Source organism: Miscanthus floridulus, chromosome 16, assembly GCF_019320115.1.
Source record: "Miscanthus floridulus cultivar M001 chromosome 16, ASM1932011v1, whole genome shotgun sequence".
NCBI classification, from domain to species: Eukaryota; Viridiplantae; Streptophyta; class Magnoliopsida; order Poales; family Poaceae; genus Miscanthus; species Miscanthus floridulus.
The window spans coordinates 11,129,744-11,140,504 of NC_089595.1; positions in this window are offsets into that span (position 1 = coordinate 11,129,744).

Below are 10,761 nucleotides of genomic sequence, written 5' to 3' on the forward strand. Positions count from 1 at the left end.
ACATCCGGCTGCAAGACTACTGTTGAAATGACATTCCTCAAACCCAGATATTCATTAATGACTCCAACAGTTAGAGCCCCCTGCAAGTTTGATATCCAAGAATGATTCGTGAGGGCATCAACACAACCAGAATATTCAATTTCTCCTAGTGAGGTGGAGTTCTCCTAGTGTTTTGACATTCAAAATTTAGTATAAACTTTCCCTACTGAATGCCTCCTAGTGAGATTTTAATGTGCTATGACTAGTAGTGTTTTATTACTAAATAAAAACACTAGGAGAATTCCACCATTTTGTTAGTGCAAAAACTGTCCTTCTGTTGATACGTCTTTTGGGTACTATAGCTATCACTTTGCAATATCAGCCACCCTCTGACCATGGATCCACTTATCAGACCAGAAGAGGGTGCGAGCACGAGCACCATTTCAATCTTCAGCTACTACTGCCATTGAGAAGAGAAAGCCTTAACGTTTTTATGAATCTGAAGCTGAAACATTCCCCATGGACGACCAGGATCACTCTTTTGTAGCCACAGCCATCTCATCCTAAGCGCCCAACAGACATTTTGGATATTGGAAATGCCAAGACCTCCAAGCTCTTTAGGGAGACAAACTTTGGGCCAAGCCACCAAGCAATGGCCACCTTTTACATCCTTTCTACCTCTCCACAAGAAACCTCTTCTGATTTTGTCAATTGCTTTAACAGCCCAAGGAGGTATATCAACAGCCACAGCATCAGCATGGAAGTGAGCACATGCTGTACTAAAATTCGCCTGCCCTCCTTAGTCAAAAGATCAGCCTTCCAACCAGGTAGCCGATTAGCAATCCGATCAATAAAAGGTTGAATCTGATTTTTTTTGACAAAACTGGAGGGGCATTGGCCCCTACAGGGAGTTGAATCTGATTTTTTGATAACTTGTTCAAGAAAAGAGGCACTCCAAGATATTTACAGAGAAAATCCAGCAGCTCACAAGGGAGGTGTTCCTGGCCATGGCTAGGGTTGCACAACATCTGTTCATGCCTAAAATTCCGTGTGTCGATCCTATTGAGTTCATGGTGGCGAAGGTGGGTGAAACGGCCCCAATTTCCGCGAAGGGAAATCCACAGCGTCGAAGTGTAATAAGATCATTGTAGATCAAATTACCCAAATTCCAGTCGAATATCACATCCATACAATGATAATATCAGAGTACAATAGTGCGGAATTACATAATTTATTACATCGCCGCATTGGCGGAATCAAAAGTAGCATTCATTCAGAACAGCTTGAAGATAAGATCGCCAAACTCGAGCGTAGGCACGAACCCCTCATCCGTCAAACTCCTCGGAGCTATACTCCTCAGCAGAACCTGTGTGCCAAAATTTATCAGTACGATTTGTACTGGCCACTCCCATCCCTATGACCATTGCTTTGTGGAAATTGGATGCAAGTTGGACATAGTCAAAGGAACCTATAAAGCTGGGGTTTCCTATGCATTAGCATGCACACAATCCACTCCATTCCCTTTCTAGAGCCAGGTCTCGATCCTGGGATCGATATACCTCCATCTCCACACCATCACCATACCATCGCTCAGTCGACAGGCCAACTCCCTCTCGGCACCGTCTCAAGGCCCGTAGCCCCTGGCTACGACCAACACTCTCTCACGGGGGAAGAAAGAGAAAGACTCATCTCACTATCTAGTTTAAGCGAAACCCAGGAAAGGTCCATAGCCGACAAGTCGGCACATGTATCGATCGATCAACCATACACTCTGCAGAGGTTCTACATAACCACAAGATCCGCCTTCCTCGCTGACCGTCGTCAACTAGGCTGATTCCGGCCTCTTGCTAGCCTAGGATAATGCCACTCTACCATTCAGCCCTGGTTCACCCCAAGTCAAGTCTGGGGTGGCTGAAACTGTGAGTCATGAGCCGGGTCCACAAGGTCTCCATGAAGTCTCAAAAGGGTGTGGAGGGGAATCCTCCGCGCCCCGTACCTCCTTACACTGTCCGCTATCAACCTAGCAGTAGTGGCATATCCTACACTGTCCAGCCATCCCGCACCATATAGGGCGAGTGGTACGTAAGGCTTTCCGGTGAATCTGAGTACTAGTAAGTCCTTAGGGGTGACCAAGCTAGAATGTCTTCGTCAGGGTTTCCATTTATCGTGCCACCACAGCACCTCCATCTCGGGCTCCTCCCATCACAGGTTCACACCCAGGTCCACCTCATATACCATTTACCTACCACAGGTATCCATTTCCAGGGGTGCCCAGGTAGCATCCCATAGCAAGACTTGCCCCAGGCTCGTCGTATACTCCAACTTGGTCGACACAACCCTCACCCTCCACACACCCAAGTCACACACGCAGCACTCTCCCCATGGTCCAGATAACACCAGTATCCACCATGCACGTAGTATAAGCGTAGTAGAAGTATAAGTAATGAAATGTATAGCAGTAAGCGTGTGTCTAGCCTAATAGCAGGGTATGTAGGGGTAAGGTTGCGTCAAGGTAAAGGCTTTCAAGCAAGCATACTACCATGCATGTCCTATCATAATATGACTATAGCAGTGAAGTAAAGCGATAGCAGTTCTATGTTAGCCATGCGTAATAGGCACTACGAGATTGGGTGGGATGTGGCACCTTCAGTGTAGTCGTCTCCGTTCTCCTCACGGTACTCACGGTCCTCGTCTGTCAGGTTCTCCTCCGAGTCTGCATCGTTTGCATTATAGTCGCGTTAGCGACGTCTATAGAATAGCACAAAGAAGCTATGGAAATTCAAAAGAGCCAAATGCACTCAAACATGGGTTCATTGCGTAGAGCTTAATTTTAGATGCATTTTGGTCTTGGTTTCGTATTTTTCCGAGGTCATATGAATTAGTTATGAATTTCCGAAGTTCAAGTCATTTATGAAAATGGAAAAGGCTGAATTAATCCTGGGCTGACACGTGTCACACTGTGACTGGTCCATGTGGCATGATGACGTTAGCATAACGTCAGCATGACGTCATCGTCTCGGTTTCGAGCTGACAGGTGGGGTCCAGCTGACGTCAGCATGATGTCAGCAACGTCCTCAGTTCTGACAGGTGGGTCCAGGGGTTCTTGGGTCACAGACATGTGGGGCTAGGTCAACGGTCAATGTTGACTGATCAACGGTCAATACGGGCCGGGTCTCAAATGGGCCTGGACAGGGATGGATCTGGGCCGGGCTTGGCCCGCCACGTGGCAAGCTGTGATGCTGCCACGTCGTAACCGTGGGCTTCTACTGGGCTTCGTTTCCTGGCTGTGGGCGTGAGCGCGGCTCACAGTGGACCCAAGTTCACGGTCCATGGACCTAAGGCAGGATCCATGGTGGACCGAGTCCATCATCATTTCTCCTCAGCTCGGCTCATGTGCACTGGGTGCAGGGCTGCGTGGCTCAACTCGCCCCTTCTCCTCTGTTTCTTCCACGGCGCGCTTCCACCGGTGACATGCTCACCGGCGAGCTCCCGTAATGGCTCAGGCATGCAATTGAGGTGGGGATAAACCTCCCCGTGCCATGGCGACTGCAATGGTGGAGTCAGGGCGACAGATGGTGCATCCTAAGTCACTGGTCACGTCGAATGGCGGCTCAAGCACAATCGGCGTGCGGGAATGGCGCGAGTGCGGCGGCATTGGCCGGTTCTTTGGTGCGCGTGGGCGTCACAATGCTCCAGCAGGCATGCTGGGCATGTCGAGGGGTCCTCCAGGGCCTCCGGTGGCTTTGGCCATGGTGGCGGCCTTCCGATCACGTCGGCGGCGTCGGTGTGGGGGCTATGGCCTCGGAGGGGCGTCATTGTGGGGAGTGTAGGCTCCTACGGATCCGTGTGGACGCGGCGAGGGCGTCCAGAGCTCAAGGCAGGGCTTCTAGTTTCCAGGTGGCCGGTAGAGTCTTCCCGGCGGCCACGGCGACATGGTGACGACGGCGAGGTGCGCGGGTCACTATGGGGTTCCAGCGGGGTGGTCACGGCGTGCGCGTGAGTTACCCGTGGCTTCAGCGATCGGGATGGGCGAGTCAAGGAGGCGCCAGGCGCTCCCAGCAGTACTGGCCACGGTGGTCGGTGCTCGGACCGGTGGTCTGGTGCTCGGGCCAGTGGTCTGGTGCTTGGACTGGTGGCCGGGTGCTCGGACTGGTGGTCTGGTGCTCGGACTGGTGGCCTGGTGCTCGGACCGGTGGTCGGGTGCTCGGAGGTGGTCGGGTGCTCTGGTGGTGGCTGCGTCATGGCAGCGGTGTTGTGAGCGCGGCATGCGTGCTCGGCTATGGCGTCCGTGGGACTTGGAGAGGCCTACAGCGTCCAAGGGCTCGGGGGTGGTCACGGTCAACGTGAGTGTGCTGTGCTGGTGTGCCTAGAGGCCGGGGATGGCCTTGGCCTACGCGCTCACGGTATGGAGCGCCATGGCCGGAGTAGCAAGGTCCAGTGGCGAGCAGGGAATGAACCGGGGCTCACCGTAGGTGTTGTGGAAGAAAGGATGGTGGTGCAGTGACGAGTTGCGGCCGTGTAGCTCTGGAAGCAGTGCCGTGCGGTGTCGACCCACGACTGTGATGACGACAACGGCGTCGCCCTCAGTTCCAGCGACTTCGGCAGTGCGCGGGGGCTCCGATCCTCCTCTCACGATCTCCTTCTCGGCCCTCTACTCTCGGTGTGGTGCGGCTGCTGGGCCACCATGCGGCAGCGGGGGCTGAGGGAGAAGCTAGGGCGCCAGGCGTGAGCGGCGTGCGGGCTGGCTTTATAGCCGAGCGCCATGACTCCCATGGCGGATGGCATCGTGCGGTAGAGGCGTGTGCATCGCATCAGATGGTGGTGCGGGGTTGCGTGGGCACGGCGCAAGGGGACAGGGTCATGCCCGGGCGTGACCCCCTGGCCCGCCCCTGCCACTGCTGTCGGGCGTCGGTCGCGTAGGTGGTTGAGGCGTAGGTGAGGAAGACGACACTGTAGACGGGGGTGCGGCTGACATGCGGGGTCCAGCGGCCAGTGGCTGCGAGCGAGGCAGACGGGTGCGCGGGCGATGCGCTGGGCCGGCTCGTGGGCCGCGCGTGCGCTGGGAAGACGGGAAGGGTTGGCAGGCCAATTGGGCTGGCTGGCTAGCGTGGGCCGAGCAGGCCAAGGCGGTTTGCGAGGCCTACATCCTTTCTCATCTTTTTCTATTTTGTTTTTCATTTCATCTCTTTTGTTTGAATTCGAATTTGGTTCTAAAATTTGAATTCCAAATTGGTGCACCTAATTTATTGGAGTTGTTAAGCATATCATAGCTCAAATGGAAATTCAAATCACATTCAATGTATGCAACACTTATTTGTTAGAATTTAAATAAACACAATTAACTAATGACATGCCATGCTCATGTGTTAACCTGGGTTGGGGTTAAACCTAATGCATCTCTTAGGTTGGGTTACTATACATGACACTCATCATCACATGGGAGTTCTAAGAAAAATTTTGTAGTTGGTATTTTCAGTGTGTGGATTTTTGGGTTGTCACAGTCCTACCCCCTTAACAGAATCTCGTCCCCGAGATTAAAGCGTAACGTACTCTTCGAAGAGGTAAGGATATCGTAGCCGGAGGTCAGACTCTTTCTCCCATGTTGCTTCTCTCTCTGTGTGATTGCTCCATTGGATCTTGCACATAGGAATAGTCTTGCTTCGGGTCTCTTTGGTATCTCTGCCCAGAATTCTGATAGGATGTTCTTTATACTCAAGTGTATCTTGAATGTCAAGTGTATCGGTTGGAATTACTTCATCGGGCACTCTCAAACACTTACGTAGCTGTGAGACATGGAATACGGGATGTACACCCATCAATTCCTCGGGTAGCTCAAGTTTGTTGGCGAGCTTTCCAATCCTCTTACAAATCTTGTATGGGCCAACAAATCTAGGGGCAAGCTTTCCTTTCACATGGAATTTGACAGTTCCACGTAGCGGGGATACTTTGAGATAGACGAAGTCTCCCACATTGAACTCAAGTTCTCTTCTCCTTTTGTCAGCATAGCTCTTGTATCGACTTTGAGCAATTCTCAAATTCTCCTGCACTTGTGCAACTCCTTCTTCTGCATCTTGAATCTTAGCAGAGTCAAAGAACGTTATTTCTCCTGGTTGAGACCACATCAAAGGTGTCTTACAAGGTCTGCCATACAGAGCTTCAAATGGCGACATCTTGATACTAGCTTGGTAGCTGTTGTTGTAAGAGAACTCTACATAAGGTAGGTATTTCTCCCAATCAGAGCCATAATTTAGTACACTAGCACGAAGCATGTCTTCTAAGATCTGATTTACTCGTTCTGTCTGTCCATCTGTCTGTGGGTGATAAGCGGTACTGAAATCAAGTTTGATTCTAATAGACTTGTGCAGAGCTTCCCAGAATCGGGACACAAACTGAGGACCACGATCAGATACAATGCTAGAGGGAGCTCCATGTAGTATGAGAATGTGCTCAACGTACAGATCTGCTAATTTTTCGGCATTGGTCTTGGTCTTAACCGGTACAAAGTGAGCAATCTTGGTCAAACGATCAACAATCACCTAGATGGAATCATTGCCTTTCTGTGAGCGGGGCAATCCAACTATGAAATCCATGGATATGTTCTCCCATTTCCACTCGGGAACGTCAAGAGGCTTTAGCAATCCTGCAGGCCTTTGATGTTCAGCCTTGACTCTATTGCAGGTGTCACAACGTGCCACATGTCCTGCAATGTCTGTCTTCATGCCTTTCCACCAGAAGTGTTTCTTCAAGTCTTGATACATCTTTGATCCTCCAGGGTGAATACAGTACTTGGAGTCGTGCGCTTCTGACAAAATTTCCTCTCGTAGTGCTAGGTTCAGATGGAACACAGATCCTGTTCTTGAACCAGATGGTTCCTTGTTCATCTTCTTGGTGGTTGGTCTTGTAGCCTAGTTTCATCAGACCACGGAGATATTCGATCTCTTCACAACTTTTCTGAGCTTGACGGATACGATCTGTGAGATCATACTGTATGCGGAGCTCATTTAACAAGTCATGCGGTAGTATCTCAAGTTGGAAATCATCAATCTCTTCTTTGAGCTCAGGTGGTACGGATTCAGTGATCAAGGTGTGACAGTAACTCTTGCGACTGAGAGCATCTGCGACTACATTAGCTTTTCCCGGATGATAGTGAATTACCAGGTCATAGTCCTTGATTCAACTCTAGTCCATCGGCGTTGCCTCATATTTAGATCTTCCTGAGTGAAAAAGTACTTCAAGCTCTTGTGATCTGTATAGATATCACACTTGTTGCCTATCAGATAGTGTCTCTAGATCTTCAAGGCATGCACAACTGCTGCTAACTCAAGATCATAGGGTTGGGTAACGGCTTCTCGTGTTCTTTAACTGTCGAGACTGCATATGCTATCACTTTTCCTTCTTGCATCAGTACACAACCAAGTCCTTGACAGGATGCATCACAATAGACCACGAAATCTTTGTTGATATCAGGCAATGATAGCACAGGAGTTGTGGTAAGCTTTAGTTTCAACTTCTGGAAGCTTTGCTCGCACGCGGGCGTCCATTCAAACTCCTTAGTCTTCTTCAGAAGGTTGGTCATTGGATGGGCTATCTTGAAGAAGTTCTCAATGAATCGGCGATAATATCCAGCCAATCCTAAGAAACTTCTGATTTCTGTCGCGTTACGGGGTTGATCCCATTCTTTCACAGCTTCAATCTTGGCTAGGTCAACTGCGACACCTTCAGCTGATAGTACATGGCCTAAGAAGGCGACTTCCTGTAGCCAAAACTCACATTTACTGAACTTTGCGTATAGCTGATGTTGGGCTAGTTTCTCAAGCACCCTTCTCAGATGATGTTCATGTTCTTCAGCGGTGGATGAATAGACAAGGATGTCATCAATGAATACCACCACGAACTTATCCAATCATCCATGAAAACCTTATTCATCATGTTCATGAAGTATGCGGGAGCATTCAGTGAGTCCAAAGGACACCACGGTGAACTCAAACTACCATACCTAGTCACAAAAGCTATCTTCGGGATGTCACTCTCTCGAATCTTCATCTAATGATAGCCGGATCTGAGATCAATCTTGGAGAAATACTTGGCACCTCGAAGCTGATCAAGCAGATCATCAATCCTTGGTAGGGAGATACTTGTTCTTGATGGTGACTGCGTTCAAGTTTCAGGTAATCAATGCACATTCTCATTGAGCCATCCTTCTTCTTGACAAACAGAATAGGGGATCCCCAGGGTGAAGCACTGGGTCTGATATATCCCTTTGAGATGAGCTCATCAAGCTGTTTCTTGAGCTCAGCCAGTTCATCAACTGACATGCGATAGGGTCTCTTGGCAATGGGTCCCGTTCCCGGCAACAGATCAATGATGAACTCTACATCACGGTCTGGTGGCATACCCGGTAATTCTTCAGGGAATACATCGGGATAGTCTCTGACTACTAGGCACATCATGAACTATCTTTCTCCTCTTTTGTGATTCTGAACTCGCTTTAAGGGCACATAGGATAGAGGTGGACTTTCCAGACTGGGGTTCACATCTAATGACTTGGCCTGATGGGTGGGTCGCTTGGACATATCTAGGTGAACATGATATGATACCTCGGTGAATGGTTAACAAATCCATACCTAAGATGACATCTAGGTTCGTGGATGGTAACAGGGTTAGGTCGGCTTTGAAGATAAGACCCTCAATGGTAAGACTCACTCCCTTACAGATATGGGTGTAGTTTAGGTTTCCTAAAGGTGAGCTGGTGATGATAGGCTTTTCACGTGGGGTTATAGGCAGGTCATGCTCTCGTGCAAATTTGGATGATATGTATGAACAAGTTGCTCCAGAGTCAAATAGAACTGATGTAGTATTGCCATTAACTAAAAACATACCGTACACAACGTCAGGGGTAGCTTGTGCTTCCTCGGCGTCCAAATGGTTGAGACGTCCACGAGTAGCAGATCCCTTGAACTGAGACTTCTGAGTAGCTGAGTTCTATGGGCACTCAGTGGCTTTGTGACCTGGTTGGCTACAAGCAAAGCAGGTGAAAGGCGTACCGCCTGTAGGGGTTGGCGCGGGTTGCCTTCCAGTTTCCAGTGCTTGGTGCGGAGCAGTTCTGTGCTGGGCGTTCATTTGCTGAGCGGGAACAATTGAAACGATCCTGAGTGTTGCGGTCCTAAGCATAGCGGTCCCGGGTGTAACGATCCTGAGCAGGGCGGGAGTATTTGGCGGTGTAGCCTCCACTTCCCCTACTCGATCCAGGGTTGTCATCCCTATTATGGCAAGAGCGTTCCCTAGATGGTGCATCTCTGTGGAACCTCTTGCGATCACGACCACGGAGAGACTCCTCAAGCTTACGCTTCCTCTCCCTATACTCTTCTCCAGCCTCAAGCGTGATCTTCTCGATCTGGATGCAGCGATCCACCAGAGCACAGCAATGTGTTGCTCTCAATACCGCCAAACTTCAACTTGATGTGCGGGTTAAGTCCCTTGCGGTAATAGTACAGCTTCTCCTTCTCAGAGTTCAAAACATAGGAAGGGGCATAGCGAAGAAGATTGGTGAAACGAGTAGTGTACTCAGTCACCCTGTCCTTTCCCATCTTGATGTTGCGGAACTCCTCAGCTTTGGCCTCCATGATACCCTTGGGAATGTGATACTCAGTGAATGCTTCAGGCGAACTCATCCCATGAGATGTGGGCAGGGTCCTCATGGGAATCACTGAAACTGTCCCACCAGGCGCGTGCTGCACCTGTGAGCTGGTGTGTGGCAGCTCCAACACACTCATCATCAGGTGAAAGTAGTGAGGTCAAGCTTCTTCTCCATCTTCCTTGAGCCAGTCATCGGCTACAAGTGGGTCAGGGTCGGTGCCATCATAGGTAGGTGGCCTTAGCTTCAGGAAATCCTTCTAGCTTCCTTTGGAAGTCATTCTGCTGACCTCCCTGGCGACGGTTTCGCTCCTTCAACAAGAGCTGCAAGAAGCTAGGTCTGCTTGTGCCATCACTTCTGCCAGGTTTGGTGGTGGTGGTGGTGGAATGTTCTCCTCATGCGGCGGAGTATTCTCCAGGTGGAAGGGTATCCCTCCACGTCCACGGCCATGGCCACGGCCACGGTTGTTGCCACCACGTCCCCCATTGGGTTTAACTGGTTTAGGGGTGGGCGCATGTCCTCGATTCATTAGGCGATTAGAACGGCGGTTCGGCATCTGCAACACGGATCATAGAGATTTTAGTGCTTGTGCCATAAGTGCTTATAATTCAATATGATTACATGATTTTGATGATTTAAAGAAAAACATTTATGCTATCCAACACTCATTACAAAGAAGCAATAAGATTCATAAAGATGCAATAAGATCCAAAACATTCATTACATGATTTTTTATTACATAGCATCATCTCCAGTAGCTACACTTGAAGACGTGCGAGAATCGTTCTACTCATAGTGTCTCATAATACATCTCATAAGGGGTACATCATGGGGTACAACTTACGGAAGCTACTGACATGACTCATGACCACGCAGGGTCATCTACTCTAACTCGTACACCGCAGCTGGGATACGACTGTTCTCGATCTCGATCTCCTCGTCAGACTTGTGAAGTCAGGACACGTACTTTAAGGCCTCGGCTAGCTCCTCAGTAGGCTTAGGCTCCAGGTAGGGTAGGGCAGGCGTCTAGGTTGAGGCGAGTCGGGGCTAACTCAAACTCCTCTATCCTAGGCTTTGTCTTGCTGCGAATCTCCTTGGGTAGCTGATCCCACATACCCTTCATCTCCCTGAGGCGCTTCCTATTGGAC